General features: G+C 46.9%; 1 protein-coding gene across 5 annotated transcripts in view; it reads left to right on the forward strand.

Annotated features, from left to right (window-relative positions):
- Positions 1–18,850: 18,850 nt before the first annotated feature.
- Positions 18,851–26,262, forward strand: part of INAVA (innate immunity activator) — a 45,411-nt gene continuing 37,999 nt past the window's right edge. For 4 of the 5 annotated variants that reach the window (XM_090026188.1, XM_090026187.1, XM_090026185.1 and 1 more), the window contains exon 1: positions 18,853–19,018. The gene's annotated coding sequence lies outside the window, so the exon portion shown is untranslated. Of the gene's footprint in view, positions 19,019–26,262 lie in introns of all 5 variants that reach the window. The other variant, XM_090026189.1, reaches the window with a different exon arrangement.

Genomic DNA, 26,262 nt, shown 5'->3' on the forward strand with positions numbered 1-26,262 from the left:
AGCCCCCAGGGACACTGCAGCAGTAGCAGCCGTGTGTGCATGGGGAATTGTGCAGCATCAGTAACCAGGCTCAGGTAAGGGTCTCTAGTGCTTGGAAACCCCAACTCCTGCTCCCGGTCCTTCATCCTCTCTGTCCAGGGGACAAAAGTCACTAGTCACCTTCTACTAATTATTCAGCAATGCAACTAATTTACAATCTAGTCTTTAGTGATCGTGTGGATTACAAAACAATGCTGATAACACTGGATTTATTACATTCAATTTATACTCAATTTCCATGCATTGTACAGCATGACTTTTTCATGACTTTGAAAGAAGCCAAGCACAATTGGATGACAGACCTATCAAGTAAACATCAATTAACAGTAGTTATTAAAAGGACTGCTTGAGGTTTAACAACTAATTGACATGTCTGTTGCCTTCTGTTCAATCCTATCAAGTATATTTTTAACAAACAGATGCTACTTCAAGTCTCACAAAACATGCATTAAATCTGAGTGGCACCTGTACTAGGACATGGCTAATATTAGTATATGCAAGAAATGGAGGCTAAGGGACTTCAACTGAACTTCTAGTCATTTACCTTGCACTGAGGCAGGAGAAGTACATCATCTCTAACCTATATTTGTCCAACCTGTTCTTAGAAATCTTCAGTGAGGGAGATTTTGCAATACCCCCAACAGGTTGGAGGCTTCCCTGGATAGACTTGAGGCACTGCTCAGAAAATCCCAGCTCTTATTTTTCACAATTTTTGTTTTACTATAAAAAATAATAGAGCAAATTTTCTGATGCAAAAAACCTAGAAATCCATAGTTGTGGTCTCTCTCTCTGAAATCTCTGGGGTAACCTTGTGAATCATGATTGCAAACTAAATAGTGCTAACAGTGTGCAGCATCCTGCAGCACCCTTAAAAGGATCTCATGGCACCCTGATTGAGAACTACTGCAGTAGAGGAAGCTGAAGAGAAAAAGTGGGGTCATTTATTATAAAGGAGTGACAGCTCTGCTATAGTTAAGATCAAGTACTACTTCCTATTTACAGGTCAAGATACCTACGTGCTCTAAGACCCATGTGCATACTCAAATTGCCTTGAAGGTTGGTGTGCCTTTTGGGGGTGCATGATAGGATTGCAGATTCAAATTTGGGGTCATTTCATCAACAGATTCCTTAAAAACCAACCTTCAAGCATTACAGTTTACCAACTTTTTTTCTGCACATATTTGGTATTCAATTGACTCCATAATTATCTCAGGTATTTGCATCTTCTTCATATGCAGTTAGCATATGACACCTCTCTCCTTCCCTCCCCCCTGCTTTCAAAAATGGCTTTCAAAAAGAGCTGTGCTCTCTCCCTAGGCACACACCTAGCTGTAACATGCCAAGCATATGGACTCATTCCATCAGGCACAAGGTTTCCATTCACCCAATATTAGGCATTATCCCAGGTGCCCCTGTACAGTACAGGAAGGAGAACAGATTGAGTGGGCTGGAAAAGGGGGGGAAATATAGGTATGCTTTAAGGAAACACATAGTTAACTCGTGGAGCTGTCTGCCACAAAATATCACTGAGGCTAAGAACTTTGAAGTTCTCAAAACTGTTTTGTCCCGGGGAATGCTTCTGCATGCATGCTCCAGTGCGTGGCAAATGGACCTGGGTGGGGTAGGGGAGACTGGGGCTAGCACTTGTGCTGTCCCCAACAGCCTTACCGTGGGGTCCTGGGGCATCAGCAGCATCGAGCCAGCCACTAGGAGCAGAGCTCTGGTCAGCCAGGCTCCATTTCTGGTGCTGCATGGTGCTGCCCCATGTGCCACACCATTTATGTAATGGCGGGGGTTTTTTACACTGGAAGATACTGGTGTCAAAAAACCCAGCGAAAAACTGCTGTGCTTGAAATTAGCAGTGCAGTGCATGGGTACATATGTGCTGTGTGTGTGTGGTTTGTGGTGCTTCAGCTTTGAGGCACTGTAAACCACATGTGCACATTCATCAGAACGTGTCCCCGGTGAGCAAGAGAGCAGGGGTAGAAGTTGAGCCCAGGCACTGAGAAGCTGCTTGGAGGACTCGGGTAAGAGGCACAGCGCCCAAAGTTCTGGACTGGCCAAAATCTTCCAGTCTAGTTCACTTCCACATCAGAAAGCTTCAAGATCTGTCACTATATAACAAAACTTGTCCAAGCCCTGCATCTGGAAAGGCAGGGGAGAAGGGTGTGGTGTAGAGTGTACGTGAGAGATGTGTGAGCGGAATTAGCATTAGCAGTTTACTCTGGAGGTCTAGCTCTCTCTTAGCCTGCAAACGCAATCACCCAGGTCCTGTCATTGTCAGAGTACAGGAAAATGTTCCCCACCATCTTCACACCCCCAGCAGCTTGAGGTCAGTCTGTAGCAAACTGAAGCTGCAGGATACTGTATTTCCCACCACAGGGTACTGCTGCCCAGCAGGAACATCATCTTCCATTTCTCCCTCTCCCAGGTAACTAACTATTGTATTTCTTTGGATAGGACACATTTTAAAAAGATATATTCTTTCTAAAACTGGCCTTCATCTTAAATTTGATTAACTAGACAGTAAAAAAAATTCTCATATTCATCATGGAGTATCGTTTGGGTGCATCATTTCCATCACTTCAAAGCCTTTTGGCGCAAATCAAATGTATGAGGGGGTGGAGGGCTGTGTGCGTGTATGTGTTTTTGAGGTTTGGGGGGGGGGGTTGGTTTTTTTTTAACTGCAACATGTTTGAAACCTCCCCCTCCCTCCGCAAACATTAGGGCTAGGGACAGAAGTTACACATAAACCAGTTTAAGTGATCAGACACTGGTTTAAATCTGTAACAGAACAAAAGTTCAGTGCACATAAACCAGTTTCAAGACAGCTGAAACTGGTTTAAGATAAACCTGGCTGAACATAGTTATCAGGCTTAACTGAGTGATTGAGGTCAAACCGCTTTGTGGAACTTCTGTCCCAGACGCCTTCCTCGTTTAAGCTAAATCAGAGTCCCCCAGCATCCCAGCATGCTTTTCAGCCCTGAGCTGGGCTGGGCTGGGCTGGGCTGTCTGCTCTGGAGAGCAGTGCTGGCCCTGCCCCTCTCCTCCGCAACGCTATCACTGCTCCGGCTGACTGAGAAGGGGGGTGGGAGACTGCAGCAGGGTCTGCCTGGCAGGGGCACAGCACCATCCGACAGGCTTCCCCTCGCCCCACCCTCCCCGCTCACTGTTCAAGCAGGGATCCCCCTCTCCCTCCCCTCCCATCAGCAGGATCTCAGCCGGGATCCCCCTTTGCCTCAGGCTACCGCATCTGGCCATGCCCCCTGTGCTAGCTAATGCTGAGGGGTGTCTATGGGTGCATGTCTCCAATTTCACTGGACAGGAGGCAGACAGAACAGTGTCCACTTAGGGCTTTCTGGAACTAATCAGCAGGTCAGCTGGGAATATCTGTCAGCCAGCCAGGGTTGCAGTATGAGCATGAAAGCAGAGCTCCCTCCCTTCTTCCGGAGTTTCTTTGAGGTTTGTGGCTCTCCTGCTTTCGCCACCCTCTCCACACTTCCCCCGCCACACACCAAACATCCAGACCTTTGCTGACCACTTTGCTTATTCCCCAGGATTCTTTATATAGGGATTAACCTTCTCGTCACAGTGAGAGGGCAAGGAGTGAGCGGGTACATTTATCACTCCCACTGAGGTCTACAGTTGCATTGGTGTGATTATTAGTGGTAGCAGTGTGCCTGTGTCTGGGATCTCTCTCTGTTTAGCTTCTTTGTTTCTTAAATGGGATGAGGCTAGCAGCAAAGCAGCTCTATTTTACAGCTACGGTCTAGTTGCCGTGAGAAAGCGTGTGAGTGGGGATCACCAAGAAGCCAGTAGCTTGGAAAAGCCTTGTAAATTCCTGCACCCTACAGGGGTGTAGGTGATAGCCATGTTGGTCTGAGGACATAGGCAGACAAGATTCTTTGGGTGAATCTGATATCAAGAGTAAATTGGATGCTTATCTTGCTGGGATCCTATGACCCCAGCTCACTTCCTGCCTTTTGGGCAGGGGGCTGGACTCGATGATCTCCCGAGGTCCCTTCCAGCCCTGATGTCTATGAAAATCTATGAAAATCTTTTGTACCAGATTCACCCAAAGAACCTGGTCTGCACACTACAGGTAAGAAGAGCTTGAACTAATGAGAGAGACGCTTTTATTTTCTTTTGTAGTCAAGAAGCAACTTGATGAGCTGATATGCTTTGTGTTCTGATAAGCTCCCTGCTGGCTTGCTTCAAAGACATCAGAGTGCAGGCCTCCCAAGTGCATTGCTTACCCTGAAACCCTTATATCAGATGAAGTTTCACTATGCAGCAATTCATGCTGGTGATTGCTTCTGCGCATCAATTACCAAGCCTGGTTAGAGTGCAGCTTCCCAGTCCTGCAATCTGTTAGTGTTCAATAGGGGGCAGAAAGAGGTGTGAGAAATGACCTGGTTTGCAATGAATGGAACCTGTCAGTTTGAGATTTAGGCAAATATGAAGCACTAGCTAGCAGGATAATAAGAAGGTGGCAGCAAATCTGCCTGGAGCAAACCAGTTCACACTGTCATGCTGCCCTCATCAATGATTTGGGAAGTGGCTGTGAATACCCCAAAGAACAAGAGAACAGAGGCACTTCTGAGAGGCTTTGGTGCCACTTCCTGTCTACAGCTGCAGACAGTACGAAGGAGCAGTGAAAGAGAGACTGAAATGCTCATACACTATCATCAACCGATGCGTGCACTCTACACAAGCAGCTCCCCTCTCCCATCCCCACCCCACTTTGCCTCAGAGTGCTAGCCAGGGGCCAGGGTCTTGCAACACTCCCCATCCCTTGAGCAGCAAGCAAGGAGGGGAGGTGGTGGGGGAAGCCGGACAACGGCTGCTTCCCTTTCCCCCTCCAGGTACACCTCGGCTGGGGACTATGCAGTCCAGGGTGGGGATTTAAACCCCTTCCTAATCATAGTGGTTTGCCCAGGCCTGGCTGCACCCACCCCTCAGGTCAGCACTGTAGAAGAAAAGGGAGGGCTCATTCTAGCATCCCACAGATTCTGGCCTGACCCACTGCAGATATGTGCCTGCATTTCCTGAATCAAAAGTGAATGTCTATTCATTTGCTTGCCAATTCAATCTATGCAGGTTAGACTAACCTGCAAAGATTGAATCAATTCAGGCTCAGGCTTTTTGAATGCCTGTACTTAGCCCAAATAACATTTTGCAGCATCTAATAATGCCTGTTTGGTATTTTTCATGCTTGCAGAAAAGACAAACCCCATACGTGCAAGTAAGAATCATACTCCTAGAATATGAGAGAGCTACTAATGTATTGCGGAGTTTTTCTTTCGAACGGCAGCATTTGCCACAATTCACCCAAAGATATCTACAGTAAAAGCCGTGTTATCTGGCACCTTACAAGCCGGCATGCTCTACTAACCAGCATGCCAGGTCGTAAGGTAAAGTGAAAACCGGAAAACGGCCTGGGGCAAAGCAGCCTGCACTGCCAAGCCCCCGTGGCATAGCAGGCTGCACAGGGCCCACCTCCCTGTCCCGCGGGAGGGGCAGCGACACACTGGATGTGGCGGGAGAAGCGGTGGCCCGAACAGGCAAGGATGCCTGTTCAAGCCGCTCAATTAACTGGCATATTTTGTTCTCCGGCATCCCCCATTCCCAGGGGATGCCGGATAACAGAGCTTTTACTGTACATGGCTGTGGCTTATGACACTGACTTCACAGGTGGCTCCTGAGCCTCTTAGGCCTAAGTGTCACTAGTCTAAAGTGTCAACCATGTGTCAACCATGCCTGAAGCAACCCCCTGAAAAGAACCTCAGAGCATCTTTATATAGAGGAGGTCTAAAATGAGAGGAATCAGGGATAGATTGGTCTAACAGGTCCCTCCTAGAAGTAAGCTCCATCCCCTAAGAAGTATTGTATATTGGACTGTTTCTACAGCCACTGGATAAAGAAATTCTTCAGGCATCTAAACATTTACAACAGAAAGCAAAAAAACAGAAGGGAATTCAGCTCTGCTTTCATGCTCATACTCAAGCTAATTTTCAGAATAATAATTGTGTTCACATGGCTTCATGCAAGTAAAGGAACACAATGGATTTATTGATACCTAAACAAAGGTGGTGAAAGTTGAGATGGTACAATTTGCAACTGAAGCAAGGCAATGAAGTCAGGGCTGGTGAAGACTTGGATCAACTTCTGAAAGAGCTCTCTCAGCTGAAGGTACAGGCTGCATGGTAGCAGATTCAGTGTTGATAAAAGAAACTAAGCAGTATGCACAAGTTGAAATAAATAATCTGAACTGCTCATAACCCCTGTTGGGCTCTAAATTAACTATAGGCACTGAGAACAATAACTTGAGCATCACTGTGGATAGTGCCTTGAAGAGCATCAATATGTGATGGTGGTATTAATAACAATTTATTATTATTATTTATTATTATTATTAATGGTATAGAGAAGATAGATTGCATGGTCCTATTCACTTTTTCTTATCTTACAATACTTTATTAAGCTGAAAGTCAACACATTTAAAACAGGTAAATGGAAATATTTATGACTAACTTATTGTACCCTTTGCCACAAGATATTACTGAAGTTGCCTAACATCTGAAGAGATACCATAGAATTGTTCTCCATTTTTCTTTTCCTTGTTCTCCATTTTTCTTTTTCCCCAACTATATTTCCCTTTTCCCTTCTGCTTTCCTATTCCTTTCTTTCACCTACCTTCTATACATTTCCAACATGTCGCAGGGTGTGTGTGGTCTTAGGATGTGAAATCCTAGCACCTTAAGAAATTACGGTAATGCCCAAGGATGAGAGATCAAACTGCCCTGACCCTTGCTAAAAGGTCCCAGTTCTTGTAGCAAAACATCAGCTAGGATCAAAATTAGGGGGGTGGGGAATGACTGCAACTCACCAGCTCTCAGTTGGTATCCTTCCTTCTCTGGGGCATCTCCAAATAACATTGTCTGGTCTGACCACCACATTTAGAAGGGTTAGTCTTCATGGTGAGACAGAGAGAGAAGTTCTCAGCATCAAGACATTGTCTGTTCTTACAAGCTTGTAACCCTCTTGGGGCTGGCAGTTGAGAGCTGGGTTGATGTGCACTTCCCATCACCTGCCCTGTCTGCCAGTGGCAGAGGATGTGGTCAGTTCATACAAAACCAAGCCAAGTCTGTGATTAATCTCTTGAGCTAAGTGGGCTCTCAGGAGAAGGTTTCTCATGGGTGCATATAGGGTATGAAGAGGGCAACTCAGACACCTTCCCAGCATCGAGATTTTGATACCAGGCTTGTCTGCACTAAGTGAGGGAACTGCTACAAAGAGACTGTCTGGTTCTCTGGTTTCTGTGTGCAGTGTCTCACCACATTTGATTCTGATGCACCCAAGTTAGCTTGTGTACTCAGAGCTCCTCTGAAAGCTAGCAATCAGGACTCATAGTAGAGATGATGTCTTTTATTAGACCAACAAGATTTTTGCAAAAAAAAAAATCTTTAATTGCAAGCTTTTGGGCACAAACATGCTTCATCAGGCATTGGAGAAAAGATTGTAAAAGTTCTCCTGGGTAGAAATGAAAGTTCATATTTCATAAGATTTCACAGAGGACTCAGTAGATGGAAAACTCTGGGCAGTCAGCTCATAGCTGGTATGAAGCCTCTGGCCTCCTGTGAGGATCTGTGATGATGTAAATTAGCTTGAAATAAAGGCAGGAGCAGGATCTCAGGTTTCAGGTAGTCACAGTTGCTTTCTGCTTGGGAACGTATGAAGATTTCATTTTTTAAAAATGGCTGTACCTGTGCATTTGGGGACTCATGTAAAATCCCTATGCAATGGTGCCCCAAATCATTACTGAGCACAGAGGCTCAAAAGTAATTTCCAAAGAGAAGCACAGCTGAAGTCACTTGACTTGTACTACAGAAGATATAAAAAGGCAGGGATTGCTTCTGGAAAGCAGACAACCTGCAGGGTTCCTTGCCCAGCCTGAAGCCAATCCACATGACATTGCCCCATGCTGCTTATAGTACAAAGGCAGAGGATAGAGGATTCCCACTCTGAAAAATCTCACTGCAGCCTGATCATTAGCTTGGGCCTCACTGAAGCCTCGAGCGCACTTCTCCCAGTCTGGCACAGATGTCTGGCCTCCGCTGGCTCTGGAATGCAGGGCTCAGGAATTTGACCCGGGGTAGAAGTCAAAACAGGGAATGAGAGGGTCAGCAGGGTGTCAGGGAGCCATTGTAATCACTTGACTCGGGTCCTTTTTAAAAGGTCTAGATGGAAGGGAGGAATGTGGGAGGAACGCCCCTGCTCTGGAGCAGTCTTGTGATTGTTACATGGATGAGAAGGGGGAAGAGGGGGCTAGCCGGCACCTGTGCTGACCTAGCCCCAAAACCTTCATTAAAATTTTAGCTACTGTTTAGCTTTCCCATCTGCTCAAATCTGACTGAGTAGCATATCTTCTCCTGCAACACAAGCTGACTCTCAACCTCTCCCTTGCCCCTGGAAGGTTACACAACTCACCCTTCCCTCAAATCCGGCTTAACCCCCCACAAACCATTATCAGGCCTCCCCATACTACACCTCCTCTGCCCCACAATAAGGCTTCACTTTAGCTCCTCTCTACTTCCCCACAAATCAAGGCTCAGCTCCACCATGCCAAACCAGGATACACCTCGGGCTCTCTAATATCCCCCGACCAGACCTCGCCTCAGTCTCCCCTCTCATGTCGTGCCAAACTGGACCCCTGACTGGTATTTACCCCATCCTCACCTCTAACCCCCAAACTGGGCTTCATCTCAGCCTGCCCTTTACCTAGGGCAGCCATCCTAGAGGACAGTCCGGTTGTCCTCTATTGATACAAAACTGGACATCCATAGACGTTTCATAGACATTTCATAGACATCAGGGCTGGAAGGGACCTCGAGAGATCGTCGAGTCCAGCCCCCTGCCCAAAGGGCAGGAAGTCAGCTGGGGATGCCTTTATGTCCTTGATTTTCAAGAGAAAAATTGGGTTTGTATCAATAGAGGACAGAGCAGCACAAAACCAGTGTGTCCTCTATGATGGTTTTACCACTGACAAATCAGGCTCCACTTTAAAATCTCCTTTGCACTCCACAGTTTCTCCTCTCTCTCCCCACAGCAGGCTTCACCTTGGCTTCCCTGGCCCTGCCCCAGTCCAAACCAGACCTCCGTCCTTCCCAAACAGAGAGGTTCTCTAGTATCCCCTCTGTCCATCTCAAAAAAGGGCCACATCTTATTGTTCCTTCCAACCCGCAACTGGCCTTCATCTTACCTCATCCTCTTCCTTGGCCCTCTCAGACTGGGCTGCCCCAGGAGTTTTGACCCCTAGTAGAGCACCAAGACTAGCATCATGGCTGCAGCTAATGAACGCCCCCTCGGCAGCTTTCTGTTCCCCTGTGCTTGTTGAAGCAGACGGTTTTTGTCATAGTGGCAATTTTGGCACTTGGGCACAGGTAACCATTCTGTTTCCCCGCCGGGTAGATGTGTGCATGGTCTCGCACACCATGTGTCTAGACTGAGCATGCACAGTAGACTATGCACTAGCTGTGCATGCACCTGAATACAAGTGTGCTCTGGTGTTGAAGGCCCAACAACATAGGCAGCCCCAACCCTATGGCTAGAGGTAGAAGGAGGAGGAGGGGGTGGGTTCTCCCATGTTTTAGAAAGGGATAGGCTCAAATCCTCTGTGTGTGTGGAGCAGGGTGAGGAGGGGCTAGAACCTGCGCTTCTGGCTACCCAGATAAGAGTCCTAATCACTCATCCATTTGGGGCTAAAACAGAGAAGGGTCACCCTCCTCCTCCATTTTGTTTCTGGAACTTGGGCCCAGGTACACACATGCATAGTTGTCTACCTGCACAAGGCGACGTATGGCAACAGAATGGCTGACATGTGCCAAATGTGCCACTTAGACACGGGAAGGAAGTAGAATTCCAGGCTATTGGCACTGGAAGTTGACCTGAAGACCTCTGAATCTTAAGGCCTCAACTACCTATGCAAACCGATTCAGCTCTGCTAGCTATAACTGTAACAACTTCAGCAAACTAGACTTGGGAGATGGGGGATCTAGTCCTGCTCTGTCAGAGACACCCTATACGACCTTGTGCATGTCAAAAAATGATAAAAGAATGAGGCTGGCAGGGACCTCAGGCGGTGAGCTAGTCTAACCTCCTGCTCTAGGCATGATCATCCTTGACTAAAACACCCTAGACAGATGTGTGTGTAACCTGCACGTAAAAATTTCCAAGGAGAGCAATTCCACAGCCTCTCCAGATGGCCTGCTCCACTGTTTCACCACCCTCATAGCAAGAAAATTCATTCTAACATTCATCCTAAACTTTCTTTGCTGCGAAGACAGACCATTGCCCCTCATCCTGTCCCCTGAAAGCAGAGAGAAAAATCTCCATTCTCTTTATAACCCCGTTCAGGTATTTGAAGACCATGGGCGACTGGTGCCTCCCAAGTCTGGGGGAGCACCAGATCACTGAAGTGGGAGTGGGGGTCCCTCAGTGGCCGATTGCTGATCGGGGGGAGGAGAAGTCAGTTGCCCAGCTGGTTTCATGGCTGGTGCTTTCAGGGGGGTGGACGGCCGAACTCAGGGGGTGCTCGTGCACTCATGTGCACCCCCTACACATCGCCAACATTGAAGACTATAATTAAATCCCCCGTCAATCTTCTCTTCTCCAGACTAAACAGTCACAGTGATTCCAACCTTCTCCCGTGAGTCATGTCTCCTAGATCACTACTCACTGTTGCTCTTCTCTGCTGGACTCTTTTCAATTTGTCCATGTCTCTCTTGAACTGTGGTGCCCAAAACTAGACACAGGACTCCAGATGAGGCATCAGCACTGAACAGAGTGGAAGAATCACTTCCCACGACTTGCAGGCAAAACTGCTTATATAGCCCAAAGTGCTATTGCCATTTTTTTGCAGCAAAAGTACACTGCTGACTCATAGCCAACTTGCAACCCTCAGATCTTTTTCTCTAGTACTATAGTCTAGCCAGTCATTCCCCATTTTGTATTTGTATATATGATTATTCTGTTTGAAACACTGGACTTTGCACTTCTCCTTACTGAATTTCATTTGATTAATTTTGGCCCATTTTCTCAGTTTCTCAACATCACACCCAACTACAGAATTGGTCCAATAAACAATATCACCAAATAAACCTTGCTTCTTCCATATTTCCTGAACCATCACAGCTACAACACTCCAACCCAAGAGTTTATCAACATTACTCAGAATCCTAATCCTACCCTCTAAAGCAGGGGTGGGCAAAATGGTGGACTCCATTTCCCAGCAACCCCTGCTTGCATCACTGCATCCAGTTTCCATGGAAACCCCAGTAGTGGCAGCCCCATGATGGGTAGCGGGGCAGGGTTTCCATGGAAACCAGCCCTAGCAGTGCTGGCAGCTGAGCAGGGAGCTCTGGGGTGTGCTGGCGGGGCATGTGGCTGGGCAGGGATGTGCAGGCAGCGGATCGCAGCCCTGCCCTGGCTCCAGACCTGCTGTCACCACTGCAAGATCCTGGCCCCAGAGCAACACCCTGCCCAGCTGCACACCCTGCCAGTGCAGCTGGGGCCAGACTCCATGGAAACTCTGGCCCCATGCTGTAACAGTGCTGCCACTACTGGGGTCTCCATGAAAGCCAGCCACACCGATGTGAGCAGGGGCTGCTGAGAAATGGAGTCCACAGTGAGCCGGACTTTGCCTACCCCTGCTCTAGAACCTGTTCAACTCCACCTGAATTTCCTAAGTGTGAACTCAACCCCGTCCTTCAAATTATTCATGAAAATAGAAAGTACCAGGCACAAGACAGACCTCGGGAGAACCCCACTTGATACCTCCTGTGACACTCGGAGCCAGTAATGACTATGCGGGGCACAATGATCCAACCAGTCATGTGTTGAATTGAAAGTGGTTTAATTTAGACTGTATTTCCCTAATTTACTAATTAAAATTACATGGGAGACAAGTGACAAAAGCATTGGTAAAGTCAAGGTATATCACACCTTGCTGTACAAGGTAATCAGGTTGGTCAAACATCATTTCATTTTGACAAGTCTGTGTTGGTTGCTCCCAATCAGCTGTTATCTTTTAGGTACTTAGAAATATATCCTTTGATGATATGGTCCCTCATTTTTCTAATCATCAAAGTTAGACTGATTGGCATGAAAATCCCCAGATTTTCCCTTTTCCCATTTTAAAGATGGGTTCTGTATTTGCCCTTTTCCCTTGTCTGGAACTTCACTTGACCTCCATGTGTTCTCAAAGATAATAGTCAATTGTTCTGCAGTTACCTCAGCCAATTCCTTGAATACTCTAGGATGAGTCTCATCTTGTCCTGCAGGTTTCAAAACATCCAGCTTCTCTAAGTAATCCCTAACTTGTTCTTTCACTACTCTAGACTGATTTTCTCCCCTGTCCTTGCTGCAAAGTGTATTCATTATCTAATTGCCGACTGTGTTTGTGAAGACAAGTAAAAAATGTACAAAATATTTCAAACTTCTCTACATTGTCCACAGTTAGACCGCCATTCCCATTCAGTGAGGGATATATACTTTTCTTGGTTTTCCTTTTACCTCCAACATACTTGTGGAATGATTTTTGTTGTCTTCTACATCCCTGCTAGCTGTATGTCACTTCATGTTCTGGCCCTCTTGATTTTCTTTCTTCCTGTCCCCCCAGTTCCTTGCTCGTCTGAAGTCTAGTGTCTGCTGCTCTCTTTCCTTCCTTTCCTTAGGTTATTCATGGTCACAGTCATCCAAGTTGCCTTCCACCTTTACCAATTCCTCCTTATTTATGAGCAGCAAACCAAGAGTGAGGCTATCAGGCTAAAACACTGCGGAGTCCCCTTCCTCCTCCAGCATCTAATATCTACTAGTCACACTTTTTTTACCCACATGTAATTTGGGGGCTTACTCTTGCCCTGGTAATTATATACAGAGCCACCTGCCTGACTAGAGATCAACTTACTGAGGATGCTCAGTTGCTGTCTACACTTGTGTCTACACTGCACACACGTGGAACAGGATTGTAAACTGTGTGCAAGTACCATTGACGTGTGTAAAGTGAAACTAGATTCAGCCCTTAAATCACAATTTGCTCCAAAATTTGTAATCTTTGTTTTACAAGTTGGAAGGAGGGCAACTGAATGTAAAATAGGTAAGAGAGTTTCTATACAGATTAATATGCATATGCCTTAGTGATCTGTATGAGATGAAAATTGAGGAATAATAGTAAAGGAGGAGGAAGTAAGAGTGAGACACAGAGAAGAAAGCAAATATAAGAGGAGAATAAAGCAGTCAACGAGAAAAGCACATCATAATAGAGTTGATTATTATTTACTACATATACCAACGCAAGGAGTCTGGGCAGTAAATAGAGGAACTAGAACTCCTCGTGTGTAACACCAGAGTGGAATTCTGTTACCATTTGCATCCTTAAATAGCAGCACTCTTTGGTACCTATGCACAGGTTGTGATTCTGCACGGTGGATGCCGGTTGAAGGGCATATTGCCATCTAAGCAGAGCCACCTAGCCTCAGCTGCAAGCATCAAGCTCATTCACTGCAGTCAGCTGGACTGAGTATATAAGCCCAGGTCCTTAAGCAGGGTTCTGGGTACTTAATGCCTTATCTTACAGCAGTTCAGCTTTGGTGTAGCACAGTCTTGCTCCAACCCTGGATTTCAGTATCTCATCTTCTGCCTAATCTGCTGTATTTCTAGATTTCCTGGCTTCTGACCTGGACTATGGACACAGATATTGTTTGAATGTGCCTGGTTGTTACCCTTTTGGTACAGATGCAGCTGCATCTGGATTCCCTGCAGGTTCAGGTACTTGGCTGGCTAACTCCATGTTTCACAAGACTTGTTTGGTATGGCCCATCCTTACAATGTGTAAGCATGCATGTGTACACTGAATATGCAGAAGATGATGCACTGGCTGTGCACGCACCTAAATCCTGGAGGGGGGAAAAAAGACCTACTGGTCCTCCCATAACTTGGCAGCAAAGACTGAGTGGCTAAGGTGCTTACCTACAAAGCTGGAGCTGAATTCTATGCTTCAGGGGGTCTGGGTTATTCTTCTCCTAGAACATTTGGGGAGGGGGGGAACTGTATACAAAAAACTGACTTATTATCTAGCATGGAGAGTCAAAATCTGTAAATGCAGGGATAGTGCCCCATGACTGAAAAATAGCAAATGTAGGCCCCACTTAAAGGTGTGTGGGGGGGAAAACTCGGAATAGATGCTTGTAAAATGATAGTGAAAGATATGGCAGGGAGTAGAAAATGGGATAAAATGTAACATAGATTTAGAATAATGATGCTAGTTTGACATAATATTATCTTATTAGATAACAGGCTCTGTTAAGGATAAGGCAGTGAACTAACTTACCTGGATATAAGCAAAGCTTTTGATAGTGTGCTTCATGGAAAATCGCTTTCCAAACTAGAAGGGCTGAGGATCAACGCTACAAATCCATGAGCTAGACTAAAGCAAGGTATATTAAAAGGAGTTGTCTGGCTAGAGGGCAGTTACTAGTGATGTTCCTCTAGGGATTAGGCTTGGCAGCCTGCTCAATAGGTCCTATTGCCCTTGGTGAGCCTAACAGCATAACTGCTATCTTCAGCACTTGTGCATAGGTGGTAATTCTATCAGCCCTGCACTATGGATGCATGCGTGTGCAGTAGGCTAGGCACTGTACCTGAGAATAAGTCCAGGTGGGGAAAAAAGATGGGGATCATCACATGTTTTGATTTCAAGAACTGAATGGTTAGGACACTTCCCGAGGAAGCAGAAGGCTCGGGATCCATGCTGCTCCTTGCCCTGAGGGCTTGAGCTGCATTTCTCTGACTCCCCTGCCTGCCCCTCCCTGCCCCCAACCCCTCTTCCCCTTCCCATCACAGTGCTCTTAGCACCATGTCAGGAGTCTTTCTACTTGTTCCCCAGACAAGCCCAAGCTGCCCTTATAGCCTGGATGGGAGTGGCTGCAGGCTGCCTGAGTGCCCTCATCTGTTTCATGATCCTTAGCTACCTGCTTTCTCTGCTTGACTCCTGCCTGAATCCTTGCCCAACCTGGATCCCCTGCCTCATTCCTGCCTGAATCCTAGCCCATGTCCTCTGCTTTGATTCTTGGTTTCTGGAGTCCTAGTTTGTGACACTTGTAGCATCTTGCTCCAATCCCCTGCATCCAGGTTGTGTCTGCGACACGCCAGACCACACACACCATGCACAGCCCCTGGCCTCTGTGAGGCAGCCTACAAAGGGAGATGTGGAGCCCCTGCACAGCTCCCCAACCATTTCAGTTGATGGCTATTATGTGCAAGGGGTCGTGGCTCATCCTCAAAAGATGTCCTGAAGAGTGGAAAAGCCCTAATCTATGGTGTGGTGGTTAAAGCATTATGTGGAGAAATTAGTGATGTTGGCTTAAAACCTCTCTTTGGTGACTGATTTTTAACTTGCATCACTGTGACTTGACTTGCTAGGTGATGGGGACCAGAAACCCAGGTCTCCGGCATCCTAGGTAAGTGCTTTAGCTATTCAGCTCTTGGGCTAAAACTTGGAATGGGTTTTCTCCTTTCCTAAACTTTGTTGCATGATTACATACCTAGTATACGTACATGGCCTTCTCAGTCTACACATAGATGCATGCATGTCTGCTATATGCAGTAACAGGCCAAAAAATGCAGCTAGGAAGTGGCCATGTAGGTGCACAATGACAAACAGAATTCCATCCATCCCATTTAAATGTTTGTAAGTGGCCTTGGCACTGGGGCTTGAAGCATCCTCATCAAATTTGCAGAACTGGAACAGCTTGTGGAACAAGATGGCGAGTTCAGGCACACAAATCGGGGTGTGTGATGTGGAAGTATGTAATTGAGGTCCCCAGGTTGAGCTCTGCAGTGAGAAAAACATGGTAACCCCAAACTCCAGAGCTTTGACTGGCTTTTACTGGGTGCTAGTTGAGGCCAAGAAGGAAATTTTCCCCTGCATGGTTCTAGAGGGTCTTGTTCTCTTCATAGCATGGACATGCATGACAATTAAAACAGAAGTGAACAGATAGAAAAGACACGCATTAAACTGTGTTGTGTTTAAATCCACCTGGAGCAGTTCAAAAGTGTGCCTGGAAAATCAAGTACTATTTTGAACTGGTGCACTGTGAACTGTTTCAGTGGTTATGTGTGGACTCAAAACTTTCTATGACATTAACCTGGCCAGTCTTCCAGGAATCCCAAACTTCATCACGTCTCGCCTCTCCCACGCACTGCTGCAACCGACTGCTCTGGTAGCGCTTCTCAGGCTTTTGGCTAAGATCAAGTGTAGTCCCATCAGCTGCACCAACCTGGGCTGAGAGAGGCAGCTGTGCCCAGACATCATTGTAGCCGAGGAGGAGAACAAATGCATTGTGATGGCTGTCCCGTTGGAGAACCAGCAGCAAGCCTTCGTTGAAGCCTGCAAGTGGAATTTGACATAGTACCAGCTGCTGGCAGGCGCTGTGAATAGGGGGCTGCAAAGTGATGGTGCAGGTACTGATTGTTGGGGTGCTCGGAGCATGGGACCCTGGCCACAAGAGTATCTTGTGTGCCTACTGAGTATGCCAGCGGATGAGATGGCTCATGGTGTCTGACACCATCAGATGTTCCAGGGACATCAACGTGGAGTGCATTGCGAGCGAGTGCCAGTATGCGGACACCAGCAAACTACTGGCTGGAAGCAACTTGGAGGAAGCAGGCTGATTTCTTTTTCCCCACCTTCCTTCCCCCACGAACAGATCATGAGCTAAAACTGCTTCCCACCTGGACTGTCCATTGCCCCTGCAATTATACTCCACATGCTGCTGTTTGTACCTGCGTATGTATCCCTTAGAGCCCACAACCCTACAATAATGCAGCTTCCTTGCACAGGGCCTTTGTATCTTCTTCCCTCGGTAAGCATCATGCTTTCAGCCCCCTTATCGCTCACCCTAACTCATCCCCTACCTAAGTAGGCTGCACTCTCTCTGCATAACTTAGTTGCATCCTCCATGCACCCACCCAGTACTATGCAACTACCCTTCCCTGGGTCTGCTGTGTCTCCTTCCACCTCTTCAACTCTGTAACGTCCTACTAATATATACTAATAAACTAAATGTTGTATGTAGCCAGAGTCCTACTGCCCCCTTTTGTTGGCAATTATTGTTTTTATCAATGAGCTCCCTTGCACTCTCTTTGCTCAATAAAAGTTGTTTTTCTAACAGCCAGCTCTGCCCTGATTCCCTACTTGTCTTCAGCCCATCCTCATGCCCCCCACCTGCCCAGGCCCCAGGCAGTACCTGCCACCCCCTCCCCACAACCAAAAAGCATGAGTCCAAGCCCTGCCTCGAAGTCAGGTGAGCACATTGCAAATGACTGAAGCCTTCAGGCTACTGAAGTTTACTGAGTTTGGACAAGTAACAAGGAATGAACTGAGAATGTAAACCCCAAATTGGGGCTTGGACTAAAGGACAGCAATTGGGTTAAGTAGGGCCAGCACCTGGCTGCGTGGGGATGCTGGGGAGTGCACGCATTTATTGGAATGGGTGCATCGTTTCTTAATGTGGCTTAATGTGTGTGATGGAAAGTTTTATGCTAGACGGGTTGTGTATGTGTGTGTACTATAAAACATTACTAAGCTTATATTCAGGAAGCAAATGAAAGTAGGAAAGGGACAAAACCCTCAGCCACACCTGGGACTCCCAAAGCATTTGCCCACTGCAAGGCATGCTGGGCTGGGTGCTCACTGCCACCCTGGTGTCCAAGCCACTACAGTTCCCACCATTGTGAAGGAATGAATTCCCCCCCCCCAAAGGATTTGATTGAGGATGTGGGCACACATTGCAGAATCATGCTGATTACTGGAGCTGGGGTAGGAAGGGTTTTTCTCCCAGACTGATTGGCCCAGGCACTGGGGGTTTGCTTTCCTCTGCAGTGTAGAGAGCATAATCCTTTTCATAGAAGAGTCTTCATATGTTTCATAGACATTAGGGCTGGAAGAGACCTTGTAAGAACATCGGGTCTAGCCCCCTGCCCCAGGGGCAGGAAGCCAGCTAGGGGCAAAACATCTCAGCAAGGTAAAAGTCCAAATGTTTCTTAAAAGTGTCCAGAGTAGGTGTTTGCATCACCTCGCAAAGTGGTAATTTCGAGATTCCTTTAACAATTGCCTGCAAAGGCAGGGGACTAGATTCAGTGGCAGAGGCAGCCCCTTCCACTGGTGTTTCTGGTAAGTTCTGGTTTTAACCCAGCTCCCTGCCTATCGCATTTTCTCAGTTACTAAGTAGCACACAGTTGAGCTGACTTTCCAAATAACTCATTAATTTGCCATTGTGCGTGCTGACTAGCTGGCAGATTCCAGCTAATCCATCACTAATAGAACATTAATAGCCAGCTGCCTTGCACACTTTCCTTGTGGGCTGAGCTGAAAAAAACTCTCTGATTCCTTTCTTTCCAGACTTTCACCCTGGGTCTCTCAGAAGAAAAGCAACCACAGGGGAGGCATTGTGCTGCTTGGAAGAAGTACTTCCAAGACTCAGTGAATTACCCTTTCCTAAGACTAGGGCTGGTGGGATCTGAGCAGGAAATGGGGACCAGGAGCAGGATCATTATTCTCTTCTCTGCTAAAAAAACAATACAGTGTTCAGAGTAACAACAAAAATCCAAGGCATGATACTCCACCCTGGCATGTTTCCTCCTTCGCAGTGCTACTTTAGTGAGGCTTGAACGAGTTTGAAAGCATACTAACCAGCATCTCCCCCTCTTTTCCTAAGGGATTGGTATGCCCCAGGGACAGATGTCTTTAGATCTTCAACCTTTGGGATGTAGCTAATGCCTAGTTAAATTAAGTAAGGGGGGAGCTTTGCAAAAGCAGCAGTGTGGGGTGATGGAAGCAGTGTAAATGAAATTCCTTGGGAGTGATTAAAAAAAAAAAAAAAGGCAGGAACCAGCTACAGGACTAGTTGCTTTTTAGCAGGTAAGTGAAAACAAACTTGAACTCTTTGTGAAATCTGATCTGCCTTAAAGTATCCTAGCAATTTGAACAGGAGACGTGTGCAGTGTGATCCCCTATAATTAAAGATGTTGCTGTTTGAACATGTTTTACTCAGCAGAAATTTGGTGGCCAAAAACAGTTGTTTGTTTGTTGTTGTTGTTTTTTGCAGTAGTAGTTTTTCCCCTGAGTTTCCCTCCTAAGATTCATGGAAATGTTTGTTGCTTGGTAAAAATATATCTTTGAAATGTTGTTCACCTAGCACCAGGGCTGGAAAAAGGAGGGAGAGGCAGATGAGACAAAGACAATGGGCCAGATTCTCAGCTGGTGGAGATGAGCTGAACTTCATTAGTTTGAATGGGGCTAGTCCAATTCACACTTTATGAATTCAGGCCAGATGGCTGGAAATTTCATATTGGCTACTTGCAGGAAGACATCCAATCAGAAGGAGGATTTTTTTATTTTATTCCTCTAAGATCACTTACATAAGGAGACTAGTTTGTTCTGTGCTGGCACACATGACCCCTGGGAAATTATTAGTTCGGGCCAACATGCTTGTCCTTTGCTCGCATTGTAAGAAGGGAGCAAGGATTGAAGGACTTATGAATGGTGCCAGTCTAATTTAAGTCTTTCAGCTCTGGCCTTTTAATTCGGTGCAGGAATGAAGTGAAGCATTACTCAGCTGTCTCTGCCTGAGACTTGGAAAGGCTCTGAACCTGGTTACTTCTTTGCAATGGATTTATATAACTTCTCCTTTGTTTCTTGTTTTGTGGGTTAATGTGCATCACGTTTTAGGAATCCCAGGGCCAGGTCCCAAGCTGGTGTAAATCAATTTGGTGTGGCTGGTGTTACTGGAGCTAAGCAAGCTTACTCCTGCAGAGGATTGTGACTGCAGTAGCATTTGAGAGCACTAGACAGGATGGAGACCTTATTGTAATAGCCCAGAACAAGAAAGCAACACAAAATTAGTCCCTCCCTGTTCTTACAGGCAAAGAATTACTAATCCTGAGGATGGGCCAGGCCTGCAATATTTTGATTTGAGTTTCAAATTCCAGGAAGATGCATTCTGGTCATTCACATTGAAGTCAATAGGGAGTAAATGCTATGGTTTTCAGTAGCAACTCTGAATCCACACCGATGTGACTGAGACCCAAATCTGAGTCAGTGAGTGGACCTCAGACAAAAAAAAGTCCAAGTGTGAATTTTGGAATCTGTGTTGGGACTCTGAAATTTTAGGAGTGAAGAGGACTGAAGCTATAGCTGGAGATCCAGGTATTAAAACTGAGATCAAGGCCTCTGCACTAGGCACTAAATATCCACACAATCATAGACAGTTCCTAACACAAAGAGCTCATGCTCCAAGACAAGAGTGGGGGTGGAGAAAGGAAATACCACTAGCCACATACAACAGGTGGATAATAGGGTCAAAGAGAAATTCTGGGCAAAATCCTGTTTCACTTTACATGTCCCAGTGGCACTTACCCACAGTTATAAATGCCATTTTGGACACTTGCACACAATGTATAACTACTCCATGTGCACATGGCTATTAAGCATGCTCAGTAAGCTATATGCTGGCTAGTCAGGTAGGTGGACCCATGCACTCGCTCATAAATGAGTGCAAGTTCCCGAACTTTTGCTGGGTAAAACAACAGGTGTTAGGTGCTGGAGGGAGGGGGCCCCCATGCTTTAGCCCACTGCTAGAGGCACTCACCTGCGTTCTAGACCTGCTCATCCAAAGGAGGTTTAATCATCTCAGACTTCCCAGCACAATGCTCTAATTACCACACCACAGGAAAGTCACTTTCTAGACCTCCTTTTGCAGCTGGACCCCAGAAAGAAGGCACGTGCTTGAGGATGCATGGCTTAATGAGATGAGCCTGGCTTTAGCCTGAGCTACTGGTTCCAAACAGAGCAGTGCAAGGGCACCTCCTGAGCTGCAGGTTCTCTGAGCCGCTCTGGCTAGCACTGCTCTGTTCCTCCTCCTGGGGTGGAGGCAGGAAATGGAAGCTGGAGAAGGGAGGGGGAGCCCAGGGACCCTGGTAGCAGCAGTAGAAGCAATGAAGGGAGAAGCACCTGGACTGGGAGCCATGAGTTAGCCTGTGGATCACATCCAGCCCACGAGTAGCTACCAGTTGGACAGATGTGACCTACAGGTTGGGTGGCTCTGTCTTGGAAAGTAATGGCACAGAGAAGGACTTGGGAATCATAGTAGGTAATCACCTGCATGTGAATTCTCAGCCCATGCTGCAGTTAAAATGGTTAGTGCAATCACTGGATGCATAAAAGGAGACTATCAAATAGACACAGAAAAGTGATCTTGCCTCTGGACACAGCAATGGCAAGACAATGACTCATGCAGTGCGTGCAATGCTGGTATCCACATTTGGAGAAGGATGTGGACTTACTGGAAAGATTTCAAAGGGAGAGGGCAAAAATGATTCAGAGGCTGGAATGCAAGCCCTGTGATATGAGCTTTAAGGCACTCACTTGGTGCATCTTACCAAACAAAAGATTGAGAGATGACTTACTTGATCACTGTGTGTAGTGGAAGTTATCTGATACTGGGGGCTTTGCAAAGGGTAACCTGATCCAGTGACTGGAAGCTGAAGTTGGGCAAACCCAACTTTGAAATAAGATGCACTTTCCTAGCAGTGCGGGTGTTTAAACATTGGAACTGCTTCCTACGGGAAGTGGTGGACTCATCATTGCTTAGAGTCTTAAGATTAGATTAGGTGTTTTTCTAAAAGACGTGCTTTGATCCAAATTCTGGGGAAAAAAATCTGTGACCTGTGTGTGTTTGGATGCAGGGGGATCAGGCTAGTCCCTTCTGGCCCTGGTGTGTGTGAATCTGTTCCTGTGTTCGTCCTTTTCTTTCATAGGCTACAGAAGAAACAGAAGGGTTGTTAATGTGCTTTGTTTGAATGAAGACAATTACTCTAATGATCAGTTCTCATGCTTGAGGGCTTCAGCTGGTTACCTGCAGTTGTTTGGACTTTCTCCCCCTGTTGCACAGTTGGCAAGATGTATTCTGCTTGCTTGTTTTGTGTTCAGCATTCTTTGAAGCCTCAAGGATTAGCTGTGGCTGAAGACAGGGCATGGGGTGCTCTCCTGAATCCCATCCCCATATCTCAGCCACAGGACCAGCTTTCCTTTCCATTGGAGCTTAATGGTTCTCATCTGATTCTACCAAGATGTCCCTGTACGTTTCCCATTAAACCTTCATTTTCAGCCTTCTCTGAACACAGTTAAGAAATTACCTCGCCTATACTCCTGACCCTTAATCCTGCATTGCTGTATCCAGAGAGTTGCTCAAACATACACCTCAATCCCTACCACCTGCCAACATACCCACGGAGTGACCGCTACAGGCAACTTAACCCTTACCCCAATAACATGCCTACAGTGTGCTCCCCCAACACCCTGGCTCTCACCACTATGCCCATAAACCCACAATGTAGTAGTGTTCAGATGGGGAGATTACTCAGGGATAGCGGGTGCGGTTGGTGTGCATGGGATATTTGGCAGGGTACAGCACATGCTAATGTTGAAACTTGGGATGCTTATGTGTAGTTTGAGGGTGTTTTGGGGGGGTTGACAGGCACAGACCTATAGAAAAGGGGGTATAGGCTTGGAAGGGATGTTGGGGGATGGTGGGGGGCAGGGGGTGGGGGAAGTAGGAAGAAGTTTCTTGTATTTGGCTATAAATGGTGGTTGGGAAGCATGGTTTAGATTGGCTGGAAGGTTGGTTTGCTTGTAAAGGGGTTTAGGCAGGGAAGAGGTGGTTGCGGAGGGAGGAGGGGAGTTTGAGTTCTCAAGTTTCAGGATGCTCTTAAGGGAATCCTATCCCAAGGTTATTTGTGTGTTTATATTGTCAGCTGCTCTGGGCCTTTTGGATAGGACAGGATGTAAATCAAATAAATAAATACATATAGATGCAGGCACCCAGTTCTTGGGTCCAGCAAGTGACTTCTTTCAAATCTGCCTCCTTCAGCTGGACAAGACTCTGCCATTGAAGTCCTTCTCTTGGGCAAGAGCCCTGCTTTGATCCATCCCCTGTTGCCCAGGGGCTGGGCACTCTGCTACACCTCTGACAGAGGAAGGGGAGCTGGCATGGATGTGTCTGGCAGAGGAGCAGAAATACTGGGGCAGCAGTAGATTTTTCACTGCAAATCCTTATCCAGTACAGAGTATAAATGGGGAGTGCTACATGGATCAGTATAAGCCTGGGAAAACTGCATTCACAGTGAAGAAACTGGTACTGTTGAACAGTTCAGGGCCTGTTAAGGTACTGTAGCATTTGTTTGCTGACAAAGGGTGAGTTGGGTGTGGTAGCTTAATCTTTTGTCCAAGGACATTTCTATTTTACAGGCTTGGAAATGGACTTGTAAAAGGCTATGACCTGCCTGGGGGGGCCATTGGCATATGATGATACAATGAGGATCACAAAGCAAGGAAAAACACATTCACAATTGTATGTCCAGATTTTGCAGCCAGCTGATTGCTTCAGGAGTCCCCTCAATGTGGAGTTGGCAGATGCACGGTGAGGTCCTGACGTTACGGGTCTGAAAGCTCTGCGGCAATCTGTTGACCTTCGTTAGTCTTTGCTGTCATTAGCCATGGGGTCCAAAGGACAGTTCTGCGTCATCGAGATGTAAACTCATTATCCAGGGCGCATCATGAAGAGGCAGTCTACATTATACCCCACCTGCCTGAGGTCACCAAGTTTATTGGTGTCAAGAGGAGGAGGCCTGGCTCCCAGGGCTCTGCTCTGACCTTTGCCTGTACTATTAGCATATACAGTCTCAAATAAAAAGCCAGATTTATATGACCAAAGATCCAATCTCTGCTGATGGATTGTCTCCATCCAACAATATTTCTTACTGTGATCAGGCAGCTCTTGAGTGTAGGCAATAGGGAAGCCACTACTGAGCTGGTTTGAACTATGTCTTACCTGAAGGGGACAGGTTGTGGACAGGTGCCACACTGTCTTCACCCCATGACTTCTGTTTGTTCCCGTGCTATGGTGGGGCAGAGAGCACAGCCCTTCCCTGACAATCGGGTTAGGCTCTACTGACTCATCATGAGCCAAACAGGCCTAGGAGGCTGTAAAAGCAACAGCTGCCCAGCCCTAGCACTGTACGCAACATGCTGTTTATGGCACAGGGAAGATTAGCGCTGACAGCAGCAGTGTTTGGCTGAGTCTCCTCTCCCTGGGTTTTGGTATCTTGGAGATCAACAGCCTCCGCCTGATTGTCAGCAAACAAAAAACCAGTCCTATGTTTTCATTTGCTCTGTCTGCCAAACCTGTGTGCTGCACCTCTAACCTGGGCGTCATACATGACATACCTGTACTGCCCAAACCTCATGTAATTTGTCCGCCCCTTGGGGAGGAAATCTCCTTTCGATATGTGCACTGACCATGGTGAGTGCTGAATGCATAATAACGAAGACCTGTGAGCTTGTTTCTCACCAAATGTGTCGGTGTGATGTGTCACTGTACCTAGGTTCTTGTCCATGAAAGACCTACCATAACACACCAGACTCAGGGTTAGTTTCCCAGGAGAGCTCTGCAGATTTGGTCACAGTGCTTTGGAAAATTCAGTCTTAGATGAGCACTCGGAAATTGTGTAAGTCCAAATTTTACCTGGCAAAAAACCCATCCCTAGGGGGTATTAGCTAGAGAGGGAGGAGGCCAACAACATTCCAGTGTTTTAGCCCCAGTAGCTGAATAGTTGGCCCTGCATTCAGGAAGTGGGAGACCCAGGTTTTAGCCCTCCCTCCTGCGAGATTAAACATAGAATCACACTGTATATCTTTGTGACTGCACACTGGAAGGGGTGAGACTAACCCAGTGAAGACAGCACAACATGGCCATCTGGGTTAGTGTCTTTATTTTGAGCAGGTACCAAAACTGAAAGGGAACCTGGTGCCTGTGGAGGCTTGCAAGGTTGCAACATCTAACAAAACCGTACTCTATACAATAGTTATTGAACCTCGCATCACAAGAACATAGGACTGGAAGGGACTTCATGGGGTCATCTAGAGCAGGGCTGTCCAACTGGTGGCCTGGTGGGTTCCACATAACCCACAAGAGATTAATTTGAAGTCCCTGGTCTCCCTCTCCCTCTCCTGGCTTCCACTTTTTGCCCCTGCCCCCATGCTGTCAGGGGAGCCTGTAGTTGGGGAGCTGAGGGTGAAGCCAGGGCGTCCATGAATGCAGTTCAGCAGGGAGTGCCTGCATAATGTGTGCCTGCAGCCCTTGGCCACTTAGAAGTTGGACTCCCCCCATTTAGGGTGTAGGCAAACGTGACTAGTTTAAATGCAGTTTAAACCCAAAGAGGACAGACATACCAGACCATTAAACTGGTTTAAAGGTTCAAAACCCTACCTGGAAAAAATGTTCTGTTGAACCAGGCAACAGTAAACTGGCTGAGTGTTGTGTGTGGACACCCAAGTGGTGGAAGGAGCACCACAGGTCATCATAGTTCCCTGTCACAGCCCCTGTCTGGGGACTTATGCTGCATGCAGCTGCAGTGATTTCAAAGCGCTTCAGCCAGGAGATGCAGCAGGGGCTGTGTGTTTTCCCACCGTGGCAACTCTGCTTTTCTAAACAATTCAAGCCCCTTTATAGTTTCAAACATTACACTTGTCCTCACGCTGAGATTTGCAGAAGGTAAGGGACAGGGGAATTGAGCTTGGTAGTGTTACCTTGATTTACACTAAGATGAGAACAGAATCAGTGGAGCCACTTCAGTGTCACTGTGGTGAACGAGAGAGGAAGGCTGCCTGCTAGACTCGCTCCTGATGCGCTAGGTAAGTAAGAGGGGAAGCAGCCTTGCGATGCTTCCTAGACTGGTTCAGACCATTGATCCTTCCAGTCTGATATTCCCTTTGCAACGGTGGTCAATACTTGTTGCTTTAGCAGCAGCCATCTTCTCTGGCTAGTTATACCAGAGGTGGCCAGCTTGCCGCATGGATGGCACCAGTGGTGTGGGCAGCGTCTGTGTGTGGGATGTGGCAGATTGGGAAGGAGTCAGGCAGCAGTGGCAGATAGGGCTGGGAGCAGCAAGCAGAGCAGCAGATTGGGCAGAGAGCACAGGGCAGGAAGCAAAGCAGAAGACTGAGCAGGGGAAAGGGATCAAAGTGGCATTCAGAAAGGGTATGGGGCTAATTCGTGGCCCATCTGGCAAAGAGGTTGGCCCCCCTGGAGTTATACAGTGGTGTAT

This window comes from Crocodylus siamensis, chromosome 13 (genome assembly GCF_052110815.1).
Source record: "Crocodylus siamensis isolate JL-2025a chromosome 13, ASM5211081v1, whole genome shotgun sequence".
In the NCBI taxonomy this organism is placed as follows: domain Eukaryota; kingdom Metazoa; phylum Chordata; order Crocodylia; family Crocodylidae; genus Crocodylus; species Crocodylus siamensis.